This window comes from Geotrypetes seraphini, chromosome 1, assembly GCF_902459505.1.
Source record: "Geotrypetes seraphini chromosome 1, aGeoSer1.1, whole genome shotgun sequence".
Classification (NCBI taxonomy): Eukaryota; Metazoa; Chordata; class Amphibia; order Gymnophiona; family Dermophiidae; genus Geotrypetes; species Geotrypetes seraphini.
The window spans coordinates 124,584,256-124,598,332 of record NC_047084.1 but is presented as its reverse complement, the minus strand read 5'-3'; positions in this window follow the sequence as shown (position 1 = coordinate 124,598,332).

Genomic DNA, 14,077 nt, shown 5'->3' with positions numbered 1-14,077 from the left:
CATCCCTTCGTAGTTTCCTTTTTGGAAATTTAGGGCCGTGGCTTTCGTTCTGGGCCGATGTTTCGCCCCTATTTCCAGGTTGAAGTGCATCATATTGTGATCGCTGTTTCTCAGCGTCCCTTCTACTTCTACATCCTGTGCCGGTCCTCGCAGCCCATTTAGAACTAAGTCCAGAATCGCGTTTCCTCTTGTGTTTTCCTTAACAAGTTGTTCCAGGAAGCAATCACCTACAGTTTCTAGGAACTTGGTCTCTCTAGCACAGCCGGATAGTTGAAGTTGCCCATGACAACTGCATTGCCTCCCTTGCAGTTGCGTTCAATCTCATCCTTCATTTCTTCTGACTGCCCTGGGGGTCGGTAGTAGATGCCTATCCTCGTTTCTGGTCCATTTGTTCCTGGAATTTTGATCCATAGAGATTATAACTTATCTGTCCATTGTCGCATGTTCTCTCCAGTAGATTCAATTCCCTCTTTGACGTATATGGCAATGCCTCCTACCTTTTGAGCCACTCTGTCTCTGCGGTATAGTTTGTATCCCGGTAGCACCATGTCCCAGACATTTTCATCAGTCCACCATGTTTCTGTGATGCCGATGATGTCGATGTCATCCTTTTGTGCCACAGCTTCTAGTTCACCCATCTTATTTCTAAGGCTCCTTGCGTTCGTGTACATTCACTTGAGTTTGCAGCCTTTCCCCTTCTTGTGTGTCCTTCCCTCTTGTGTCTCTTTTGGTCTGCCCTGTCCGTGAACTGTTGAGTCCTCCCCTCCATCTTCCTGCTCGGTATCCTCCGGGTATACCGGTTCCCGAATCATCGACTCTTTCTCTCAGTCGACTGTCGGCTTTCCTCTTCTTCCTAGTTTAAAAACTTCTCAACTTCTCTCTTGATGTTGCTTGCATGTAGCCTCGTTCCATCTCTGCTGAGGTGGAGTCCGTCCTTCCTGAATAGCTTGCTCTTCCCCTAGAACATTGTCCAGTTGTGCACGAAGTGGAATCCTTCTTCCTCACACCAGCGCCGCATCCACGTGTTGATTGATTGCAGCTCCATCTGTCTCTTCATCTGCCCTGGGTACCGGCAGGATCTCCGAGAATGCTATCCTCTGTGTTCTGGTCTTCAGCTTCTCTCCTAGCATCCGGAACTGGTCCTTCAGTACTTCTCTGTTGTAGTTCCTGTTCCTCACGTTGTTCGTCCCCACATGGATCACCACCGCCGTATCTTCTTCTTCCACACTATCGACAATCTTATCGATGCGGCTCACTATGTCTTTTACCTTAGCTCCGGGTAGACAGGTCACCAGTCTATCCAGTCTTCCTCCCGCTATGTGGCTGTCAACTTGCCTGATGATAGAGTTCCCCACGACGATTGCTGTCCTCTCTATCTTCTCTTGATTCTCCAGTCGCAGGTCCGTGTCCCTGGTGTATGTCCATCTCTCCAGTCGTAGGTCCGTGTCCTTTGTTGCTATCCATTTCCTCTCATCCTGGCGATCGTCTTCTTGTGGGTTCCCTCTGCTGCTTCCAGATCCTGCTGCTGTGTCCTCCATTCCCTCCTGCTGGCTGTCTGTCTGCTGGTCCACAATCTCTGTAGGCCTATCCTGGCGGTCCCACTGTAGTTGGTGCTTTTCCACGGCCTCCCTGTATGCCTCTTCTATGAAGTTCTACAGGTCCCGGACTTCTTCCTTGATGGTGTGCTCCGTCTTGATCATCTCTGTCTTCCTCCTCCACTGCAAGAAGTGCCTCCAGTTCCAGTATTCTGCTCTCCAGGAGTCTGACTTGTTTCCTCAAGCTTTCCAGGTCTCCAAATCGAACGCATACGTAAGACCGCCTCCCAGAAGGGAGGTAGTCATACATATGGCAGACGGTGCAAAAAACTGGGTAGCTCAACATCCTGCTTCTGTCTGCTGCCTCCGTTACTGCCGGCTTGCAGGTCTCCTGTGGATGTTTTCTGTGTCTGCTGTTGATGTCTACTGTGCCTGCTGTGTCTTCTGTGTTCACCTTGTTATAATAATAATAATAATAACTTTATTCTTATATACCGCCAACAATCTTGCGACTTCTAGGCGGTTTACAATGAAGAGAAACTGTACAGACAACGAATTACAGAGTATAGCATTGAACATTTAGTGATAGTAACAGGAGAGTTACAGGGTCTGTGTATTACTCGGTTTCATAATGAGTAGCATTATACAGTCGACGATATTCAGAGCATAAGTAGGAGAAGACAAAGTAGATGTCCTCAGTGCCCACCTGGTTGTGTGTCCTTTGTGTCTGCTTTGTCCTCTGTGCTCCCTGTGTCTGCCTGTGTTCGCCTGGTTATGTCCTCAGTGTCCACCTGGTTGTGTGTCCTTTGTGTCTGCTTTGTCCTCTGTGCTCCCTGTGTCTGCCTGGTTGTGTGCCTCTGTACCTGCTGGGTCCGCCTGGTTGAATATCCTCTGCGTCTGCTGTGGTCTCCCTCTGCTCTTCTTTAGTAGTGGCTCTTCCCTTCTCAAGGCCCTTCGCAAAGGCGCTCTTGCTAAGGCAAGCGCCTTTGACGCTCGCCTTCGATGTGCGCCAAATGGCTGAGCGCCGTTAGCCCCTCCCCTTTTAAGGGGGAGCTGCGGGTGATGTCAGGGGGTGGGTGGAGCTACCTCTCACCACAGCCCCTCAACTTCTGCCTCGTGTCTCCTCTTTCCTGCCTTCCGCCTCTCTCCTCGGCCCGACTTCTGCCTGCTCCGATCTCAGACAAGCCTGGGATAGGCATGTGGGATCTCTCGGAGAGAGAAAGAGATAATGGTTACTGCGGATGGGCAGACCAGATGGACCATTTGGCCTTTATTTGTCATCATGTTTCTGTTTCTGAAAATCTAGATACACTATATCAACCTGCTCACCTTTATCCACATGTTTATTCACACCTTCCAAGAAGTCAAAGAAATTGGTGAGGGAAAATCTCCCTTGGCTGTACCCATGCTGACTCCGTCTCATTAAATCATGTTTGTCTACATGCTCCACAATTTTATTTTTTATAATTTTTTCCACCATTTTGCCTGGAACTGAAGTGAGGCTTACCAGTCTGTAATTTCCCCTTCATAGGCAAATCACAGGAAACACTCAGAGAGAAAGTTTGCCTTTTTTTCAATGGTTTCAAAACACAGCAAATGGTTGTGTTTTTCTGCATGTCTTCTGGCTCTGTAGGACAGTAGAAACTTAACAACAGTCTTGAGGTTTCTTCCAATAGGTTGCAGTCTAACAGCATTGGAAGGTGCTCATGAGATTTGAGGATCAGAGCAGTACACATACAACGTGCTTTGGACATGTTGCAAAGAAAAGGAGAGCTTTGGGGGTGGGGAGGAGGTTCATTTCCTAATGGTACATCTATCACCTGCGGGTCTTGCACCTATCCCCCACCTCCCCCTCTCCATGCTCCTTGTTTCTTTCTCCCTCTTTGGCAGCGGCTAGCAGGTTGCTTCTGGCCACAGCATGTTATCTCCCCTGCACCTTTCCTGATATAAATTGCGTAGGTGGGACACTGCGAGGAGATGCTACCAGCAATGGAAGGGGGAGGGAAAAGCATGAGTGGGGAGGGACAGATCAGATCGACAGACTAATGGCAGACCGTGGGGTGAGAAGAGCAAAGACCAGATTGGAGGAGAAATCCCAGGACCTGGGTGAGAAATGTCAAATGGACAGGAAACCCTGAAAAGACAAGGAAATAAACAGAGACTAGATCCAAAGCAGAAGGAAAAATGTTCTGAATTTATTAATTAGGATATGTCAGCTTTGAGAAATATGCTTCTCTGATATCATGCTTTTCAGTTATTTTGTAGGGCCCTTTTACTAATATTAAGTATTTCTGTAGCGCTACTAGACGTATGCAATGCTGTACAGAGTCACGAAGGAGACAGTCCCTGCTCGAAAGAGCTTACAATCTAAACAGACGAGACAAACAGGTTGCCATGGATACAATTAGGGGGAAAGGCTAATCTGCTGTCTAGGGCAGGGGGAGTTGGGTTATGGATTGAAGGCTACATCCATCACCATAGTCTAATGCTTAGCATGCATTATCAAAAAGATGTGTGGAGAGTTGAGTCGGTTCAGCGAATGGCCACTAGGATGGTCTCAGGTCTCAAGGATCTCCCGTATGAGGAACGACTGGGTAAGTTGCAGCTGTACTCACTCGAGGAACGCAGAGAGAGGGGAGACATGATCGAGACGTTCAAATATGTCACGGGCCGTATCGAGGTGGAAGAGGATCTCTTTTTTCTTAAAGGACCCACGGCAACAAGAGGGCATTCGTTGAAAATCAGGGGTGGAAATTTCATGCCGACACCAGAAAATATTTCTTCACCGAAAGGGTGTTGACCGCTGGAATAATCTTCCACAACAGGTAATTGAGGCCAGCAGCGTGCCAGATTTTAAGAAAAGATGGGACTGGCATGTGGGATCTCTTCATGGAGGTAGTTAGGGGGTGGGCCATTAGTGTGGGCAGACTAGGTGGGCCGCGGCCCTTTTCTGCCATCATTTTCTATGTTTCTATGTTTCTAACATAACAAACATGCGCTAATGATATGTAGCCCATAGGTATAACACAGGAGATAATAATAATAATAATAATAATTTATTTCTTATATACTGCTATACCGTGAAGTTCGAAGCGGTTTACAATAAAGATACATTTGACAGTACATGGGATAGAAACGGTTTACAATAAAGATACGTTTAGTCAGTACATGGGATGCAAGTGGGTTACAATACAAGTGGTTTACTATCAAGGTGCATTTTGTCAGTGTATGGGATACAGGTGGGTTACAATAAAGATACGTTTTGTCAGTACATGGGGTGCAATAAAGATACATTATGTCAGTACATGAGATTCAAGGTGGAAAGTATAATTAGTTTCGGGCCTTGGAATTAGGGGGCGAGGTGGAAGGGTCATGGCGAGGAAGAGTTGGGTATGGGAATTTAGAATTTGTTAAACAATCGAGTTTTCAGGGATTTTCTAAAGTCTGCGTATGGAGTGGCCTCAAGTATGGGCTTTCCAAGCCATGTGTTCAGCCTAGCTGCCTGGAATGATAACATTCTATCTAGAAACTTTTTGTATTGGTAAGATTTCAAGGAGGGGTAATTAAATAGGTTTGTTCTGCGAGTGCTCTTGTTGGACTCGTTGGGGGAGAACTGGGAGATTAGGTAAGCTGGAAGAACCCCAAAGACAGCTTTGTAGCAAAAACAAGCAAACTTGAAGAGGACTCTGGATTCTGCGGGTAACCAGTGGAGTTTCTGATAGTAAGGGGAAATGTGTTCCCATTTTTTTAAACCGTGGATTAGTCGGATCACGGTGTTCTGAATTAATCTCAGCTTGTTGAGGTTCTTTTTATAAGCTCCTAGGTATATGATGTTACAGTAATCTAGGGCGCTTAAGATGGATGATTGTACTAGTAAACGGAAGGACTTTTCATCAAAGAATTTTTTAATAGTGCGAAGTTTCCAGAGGACTGAAATACATTTTTTAAACAGTAGGTTTGTGTGGTTTTCCAGGGTTAGGTGTTTGTCAAGTGTTACCCCCAGAATCTTTATGATTTGGTCAATTTTGTATCTCAGCTCTGTAGGTGAATTGAATTTTCTTTTATCTTTTCATTGGGTGATGCCAGGAAGAATTTGGTTTTTTCTGTGTTGAGTTTCAGTTTGAAGGCCATCATCCAGCGCTCTATTTGATTTAGGATGTTGATTAAGGAGTTGGAGAATTGTGACGTTAGGGCGGTTAGCAGAATCACTACAGTAATGTCATCTGCGTAGATGTAGAAGGTGAGCCCTAGGCTTTGTAGCAGGTTTCCTAATGAGCTAAGGTAGATATTAAAGAGAGTTGGGGATAGGGGGGAATCCTGAGGTAATCTGCAGTTGTTATTCCAGCTATGGGAAAGTTTGTCATCTTTGAATACCTGGTAGGATCTATTCCTGAGGAATCCCTGGAACCAATTGTGAGCGTAGCCTGTGATGCCTGTGGTTTCTAGGCAGTTCAAAAGAATGGTGTGATCTACTAGGTCAAAGGCGCTACTTAGGTCCAGTTGTAGGATCATGGGGCTGGTACCTTGGGTGAGGAGGGCGTAAAGGTGGTTAAGTAGTGAGCCATGATTGTTTCGGTGCACCACTAATGTCTCTTAGTGCATACTGACCTTTAATGAAAGAGCCCCTGTGCTCGCTTTTGATATGTCATCACATTTGGAGATCTGGAATAACTGTTTGTTGTACGAGATCCTATGATCTGATACACTTTAAAATATGATGCCCCCTCCTCTCCCCCCAAGATTTAAATGACTAGTGTTAATGCAGATCACTTTTGATGATAAGGTTGTTGCTTTCACCCTTTGAATCTTATTGTGCTCTGGTGACCAAATTTGGTAAGCCATGTCAAGGTAATTTATCAAGTAAATTCATAAAATCCAAATACTGAACAGTACTAAATCATAATAAAGAACAGTAATCACTCGTAGAAAAAAAGTCAAAATCACAGGTACAATTTGTGTGTTCTGCTGTCTTTTGTCCTTCAGCGTTAATTCGCATTGAAAGAGCAGCTCCAGAGGTTAGCAAGTGGGACCAATCCTGGACAGATTTCCTGTGGTCTGTACCCTTTTCCGTGCTGTATCCTTCCTGGAATAGAGTCATGGAGTCCATACGTCTTGTTCCTTATCTGGCCCACCTTTTTAAGGTTGCTTTTAACTCTAAGCCCACCCCCTCACATTTACAATATCCCACAATGAATAACTCCCTAATCCCTTATTTGTCCAGTTTAATTACTTATTTTAAAAATTTCTATACCATTTTTTCCCCAAACGTTTTACAAGGAGTTATAGCTATAAAATATTAAAAGCCTATATAAAATTAAAAATAAAAACAGACAAGTTCAGTCTTACATTAAATCAATTGCTCAGAGAAATACATCTACAAATAGCTGAGTCTTCATCATTTTCCTAAATGAATTCCTCTCTCCACATTTTCAAATCTGGCCAACAAGGCCATTCTATAGCTTGACTCCTGCACACGTGAAAGTCATGGCATTTGTTTTCAGCAATGTGGCACTTTTGGAACGCAGGGATCTTTGTGGTTGATAACGAGACATCCTATTCTTAAAAATTTCAGGCATCGTACCATATAGAAATTGATGACATAACATAATTGCTTTGTATTGAATTCGAAACGCACCTGGCAACCAATGCAATTGTTGAAGATATGGAGTAATATGCTCATATCTTGATGTTCCAGTTATCAATCTGGCTGCAGCATTCTGGACTACCTGTAATGCCCTGTACCTGGTCTCGGTTATTCCCAGGTATAGGACATTGCAGTAGTCCAGCCGTGACAAGACCATTGCTTGTACAACAGCACGAAAGTCAGATGGTCATAGCATTGGTTTCACACGGTACAATAAGTGAATCTGTGCAAAATATAATTGCACTGTTTTTACTACTTGACAACTCATAGTAAGCCCTGGGTCCAATTGCATTCCCAGGACTGTCATGGACTCCCTCACCAATAATACCTAATCCATCACTTTCAATAAGAACATAAGAAGTGCCATCTCCGGAACAAACCCTAGGTCCATCAAGTCCGGCGAGCCGCACATGCGGAGGCCCCACTAGGTGTACCCTGGCATAGTTTTAGTTCCCATATCACTCTAAGCTTCTCATAAAGAGAAGTGCATCTAGCTTACCCTTAGCCATGTCACTTTATGCCATTCATAAGGAGATGTACATTGAACTTACCCTTAAATCCTAGAACGGTGGATTCCGCAATTACCTCTTCTGGGAGAGCATTCCAGATGTCCACCACTCGTTGTGTGAAGCAGAACTTCCTGATATTTGTCCTGAAATTGTCCCCCCCCCCCCTTAGCTTCAGTCCATGTCACATTAGACATTGTAAATAATGTTTTTCCTGCTCTATTTTGTCGATTCCTTTCAGTATTTTGAAAGTCTCGATCATATCCCTTCGAAGTCTCCTTTTCTTAAAGGAGAACAACCCAAGTCTCTTAAGTAGTTCCTCGTAATCCAGGTTCTCCATACCTTTCACCAGCTTTGTTGCTCATCTCTGCACCCTCTCTAGCAGTTTTATATCCTTCTTTAGGTATGGAGACCAATGTTGGATGCAGCATTCCAAGTGTGATTTGGCCATCGCTCTATAAAGCGGCATTATAACTTTCTCCGATCTACTCGTGATTCCCTTCTTTATCATGCCTAGCATTCTATTTGCGTTCTTCGCTGCCACCGCACATTGCACCGACGGCTTCAGAGTCCTATCGATTAATACGCCCAGGTTCTTTTCCTGTTCGGTTTTTCCCAGAGTCGCACCTGACATACTATACTTGTGTTCCTTATTTTTTCTGCCTAAGTGCATCACTTTGCATTTTTCCACATTAAACTTCATCTGCCATTTATCTGCCCAATTCTCCAATTGGCTCAAGTCACTCTGGAGTTCCTCACTGTACTTCAGCGATTTGATGGCCCGGCATAGCTTTGTGTCATCTGCAAACTTGATGATCTCCCTGGATGTTCCATCCTCTAGATCGTTGATGAAAATATTAAATAAGATGAGCCCAAGAATTGAGCCCTGGGGCACACCGCTAGTCACATTTTCCCAGTCTGAGAACTTCCCATTTATGCCCACTCTCTGCCTTCTGTTCTCCAGCCATTTGCTTATCCATCTTAGTATATCTCCTTCTATTCCATGGCCCTGCAGTTTCCTGAGAAGTCTTATATGTGGAACCTTGTCGAACTTATACTTCTGAAAATCCAAGTATAAACATAGAAACATAGAAAATGACGGCAGAAAAGGGCCACGGCCCACCAAGTCTGCCCTCCCCAATGACCCCCCCTCACCCTAATTTCTTCCATGAAGAGATCCCACATGCTTATCCCATTTTCTTTTAAAATCAGGCATGCTGCTGGCCTTGATTACCTGTAGTGGAAGATCATTCCAATGATCAACCATCCTTTCGGTGAAGAAATACTTCCTGGTGTCGCCATGAAGTTTCCCACCCCTGATTTTCAACGGATATGATTCAGACGTTCAAATACTTGAAGGGTATTAACGTAGAACAAAATCTTTTTCAGAGAAAGGAAAATGGTAAAACCAGAGGACATAATTTGAGGTTGAGGGGTGGTAGATTCAAAGGCAATGTTAGGAAATTCTACTTTACGGAGAGGGTGGTAGTTGCCTGGAGAGAGAGAGGTGGTGGAGAGTAAAACTGTGACTGAGTTCAAAGAAGCGTGGGATGAACACAAAGGATCTAGAATCAGAAAATAAGATTAAATATTGAACTAAGGCCAGTATTGGGCAGACTTGCACTGTCTGTGTCTGTATATGGCCGTTTGGTGGAGGATGGGCTGGGGAGGGCTTCAATGGCTGGGAGGGTGTAGATGGGCTGGAGTAAGTCTTAACAGATTTTTCGGCAGTTGGAACCCAAGCACAGTACAGGGTAAAGCTTTGGATTCTTGCCCAGAAATAGCTAAGAAGAAAAAATTTAAAAATTTAAATTGAATCAGGTTGGGCAGACTGGATGGACCATTCGGGTCTTTATCTGCCGTCATCTACTATGTTACTATGTTAAGAAAAAAGATATCTTCTTCCACCCCGACACGGCCCGTGACATATTTGAACGTCTCAATCATGTCTCCCCTCTCTCTGCACTCCTCGAGTGAGTACATCTGCAACTATCCCAGCCATTCCTCATAAGGGAGATTCTTGAGACCTGAGACCATCCTGGTTGCCATTTGCTGAACCGACTCGATTCTCCGCACATCTTTTTGGTAATGTGGCCTCCAGAACTGTAAACAATATTCCAGATGAGGTCTCACCATGGATCTGTACAATAGCATTATGACTTCCGGCTTCCGGCTGATGAAACTTCTACGGATACAACCCATTTGTCTAGCCTTGGATGAAGCTTTCTCCACTTGATTGGCTGTCTTCATGTCTTCGCTAATAATTACCCACAAGTCTCGTTCTGCTGTAGTCCTTGCTAGGGTCTCACCATTTAGGGTGTAAGATCTGCATGGGTTTCTGCTGCCCAGGTGCATGACCTTACACTTTTTGGCATTGAAGCTTAGTTGCCAAGTCGTGGACCAATGTTCCAGTAAGAGTAGGTATTGTGTCATACTGTCTGGCACTGTGCTTTCGTCCACTATGTTGCATAGTTTGGCGTCATCAGTGAATAATGTAATTTTACCTTGAAGCCCCTGAGCCAGGTCGCTTACGAAGATGTTAAATAGGATCGGGCTCAAGACCGAACCCTGCGGCACACCACTGATCACCTCCGACGTTTCGGAGAGGGTACCATTCACCACCACTCTCTGAAGTCTACCTCTAAGCCAGTCTTTAACCCATGCAGTTAATGTTTCACCTAATCCTAACAAACTCATTTTGCTCAATAACCTGGGGTGTGGGACGCTATCGAAAGCTTTACTGAAATCCAAGTACACGACGTCCAGGGATTCCCTATATCCAGCTTTCTTGTTACCCAATCAAAGAAGCTGATTAGATTGGATTGGCAAGACCTTCCCTTTGTGAATCCATGTTGATGGGGGGTCATGCAAATTCTCCTCATTCAGGATCGTATCTAACTTGTGTTTGATCAGTGTTTCCATAAGTTTACTTACTATCAACGTGAGACTCCGTCCTGCATCCCTTTTTATGGAGTGGAATAACGTTAGCTGTTTTCCAGTCCTGCGGGACTCTTCCTGTACTTAGGAAGAGATTGAAGAGCGCGGATAACGGTTCCGCCAGGACATCACTCAACTCCCTAAGCACCCTGGGGTGTAGATTGTCTGGTCCCATGGCTTTATTCACTTTGAGTCTAGATAATTCACAGTAGACGCTGCTGGGCGTAAACTCGAAGGTTTGAAATGGGTCTTCTGGGCTTTCCCTTGTCTGCAACTGTGGACTGCACCCCGGTGCCTCGCAGGTAAAGACCGAGCAGAAGTATTCATTTAGTAGTTTAATTTTATCAGGATCCGATTCTACATAATTCCCGTCTGGTTTTCTAAGATGTACTATTCCATCTGTGTTTCTTTTTCTGTCACTAATATACCTTTTTCACTCAGAGGGTGGTAGATACATGGAACGCGCTACCGGAGGATGTGATAAGCAGGAGCACGCTACAGGGCTTCAAAGAGGATCTGGACAGGTACCTGGAGGACAAAGGGATTGAGGGGTACAGATAGGAGTAGAGGTAGGTAATAGGGATAGGATTAGAGGATTGGAGATAGTTACAAAATTAGTCAGGGACACTGTTCAGGCAATTAGGCCTGATGGGCCGCCGTGGGAGCGGACCGTTGGGCAGGATGGACCTCTGGTCTGACTCAGCGGAGGCAACTTCTTATGTTCTTATGTCTCAAAAAAATTGAAGTAGGTTCGTCAAACATGACTTCCCTTTCCTGAATCCATGTTGGCTGGCTCTCATCAGGTCGTGTGTGTCTAAGTGCCGGGTTATTCTATCCTTGATCAGCGCCTCAACCATCTTCCAGGGACCGTCGTAAGATTCACAGGTCTATAGTTGCCCAGTACTCCTCTTGATCCTTTTTTAAATATCAGCATGACGTTCGCTATCTTCCAGTCGTCCGGTATTTGTCCTGTTTTGATTGACAGGTTGGCAAGTTTTTGCAATAGTTCTCCGATTTCCACTTTTAGCTCTTTCAAGACTCTCGGATGAATTCTGTCCGGTCCAGGAGATTTGTCACTTTTGAGTTTGTCAATCTGGCGGTAAATCTGGTCCAAGTCCACTTCTACTGTGGTAAGGCTGTCCTCTGTTACTCCTTTGAACACTTTCACTGCTTCTGGAATTGTTGCAGTATCTTCCTTTGTAAAGTCAGACGCAAAGAAGGAATTCAGTCGTCTGCGATTTGTTTTTCTTCCTTGATGTACCCTTTCCTTCCCTGGTCGTCCAGCGGTTCCACTGCCTCTTTTGCGGGTTTTCTCCCTTTCACATACCTGAAGGGCTTGAAGTTTTTGGCCTCCTGCGCTATTTTCTCCTCATAGCCCTTTTTGGCATCCCTCACCGCCCTGTGACATTTCTTCTGATTATGCTTGTGCTTGTTCCAAGTTTCGGTTGTTTTCATGCTTTTCCATGCTTTAAAAGACTCCTTCTTTTCTTTTATGGCTTCTTTCACCTCTTTAGTATGGCTTCTTTCACCTCTTCACTTCTCTTTTGCCTTTGGTTTTCTTTGCTTTGGACATCCGCGGAATGTAGAGGCTTTGTGCTTCCGTTGATAGTATTTTTCAGAAGGGACCATGCATGTTTTACCGTTTTGACTTTGCCCATTTTCTTCTTGATCCGTTCAATGTTTTTGGCCAATTAACCTGGTCAGATTTCCCCACAAACATTACCTCAGTCTTTTCGACATTCAATCTTAGACCCTGCTATTCCATCCATCCAGTAATTTCACTCATATAATTACTCAGCAACTTTTCTAACCCATCTCCCCATACACACACTGGGAAGAAAAAAATGATATCATCTGCATATATGCGGTATTCGACCCTTAAAGATTGTAAGTTCTGTTGAGTAAGGTCGGTCTTTTGTGTATATTTATTCCCCCTTCCCCTTTTACAAAACTGCAGAAGCGGTTTTTAGTGTAGGCCGGAGAGTTGAATGCCCTACGCTATTCCTGAATTCTATGAGTGTTGGGAGCAGTGCAGAGAATTCAGCACACTGGCATGCACTAAAAACCACTTCCACAGTTTTCTAAAAGGGGGGGGGTCATTTATTTATATTAAAAAATTATATCCCACTACATCCAACAATTCTGCATATGTCTAATGGTGGTTTAGAAAAGATAAGTTAAAGTTGTAGTCGAGTTCTCTAGAAACAGGAAAAGCCTCAATGGAGCAGGGAGGAGGGTTTGAGATTAATCAGGAACTGGGGGAAGCCTATTCCACAAAGACAAGGAAATGGAAAACAAAGATGAAAATGTTGTCATGCCTTTGCATCAATCTGTGGTGTGTCTGCACCTCGAATACTGTGTTCAATTCTGGTCCCATCGCAAAGATCTAGCAACATGGAGGAGCAACCTGGGGAACTGGGTTCAATTCCTGCTGCGGTTGCTTCTCATCCAACACTCCATTGCCCAGATATAGCATAAGTAACCCCAATGTATATCAAGTCCCATTCCCTTTTAAAAGAGGGATGGGACGACTTCCCTATGGGGAAAGGCTAAAGCGGCTCTTCAGCTTGGAAAAGAGACGGCTCAGGGGTGATATGATAGAGGTCTATAAAATAGAAACATAGAAACATAGAAAAAGACGGCAGAAAAGGGCTATAGCCCACCAAGTCTGCCCATTCCAAATACCTACCCCCCTGATTTTACTCCCTTAGGGATCCCATGTGAATATCCCATTTTCTCTTAAAGTCTGACACGCTGCTGGCCTCAATCACCTGCAGTGGGAGTTTGTTCCAATGATCCACTACTCTTTCAGTGAAGAAGTATTTTCTGTAGTCGCTATGAAACTTCCCTCCCCTGATTTTCAGCGGATGCCCCCTGGTGGTCGAGGGTCCCTTGAGGTAGAAGATATCTTCTTCCGACTCGATACGGCCCGTGATGTACTTAAACGTTTCAATCATGTCTCCCCTCTCTCTTCGTTCCTCAAGTGAGTACACCGTAGTTTATTCAGTCTTTCTTCATACATGAGATCCTTGAGCCCCAAGACCATCCTAGTGGCCATACGTTGAACCGACTCGATTCTCAGCACATCTTTCCGGTAGTGTGGGCTCCAGAATTGAACACAGTATTCCAAATGAGGAATACTGAGTGAAATGGAAATGGTAGATGTGATTCACTTGTTAACTCTTTCCAAAAATACTAGGAGTAGGAGACATGCGATGGAGCTACTAAGTCATAGATTTAAAACCAACCAGAGAAAATATTTCTTCACTCAATGTGTAATTAAACTCTGGAATTCATTGTTAGAGAATGTGGTGAAGGAAGTTAGCTTAGTAGGGTTTAAAAAAGGTTTGGATCATGTCCTAAAAGAAGTCCAGAGGACTTGAAAACGTTTACTCTCTCTCGGTGGTTTCATCTTCCTCTTCAGTCATCTGCCGAATGAAGAGGGGAATGGTGTC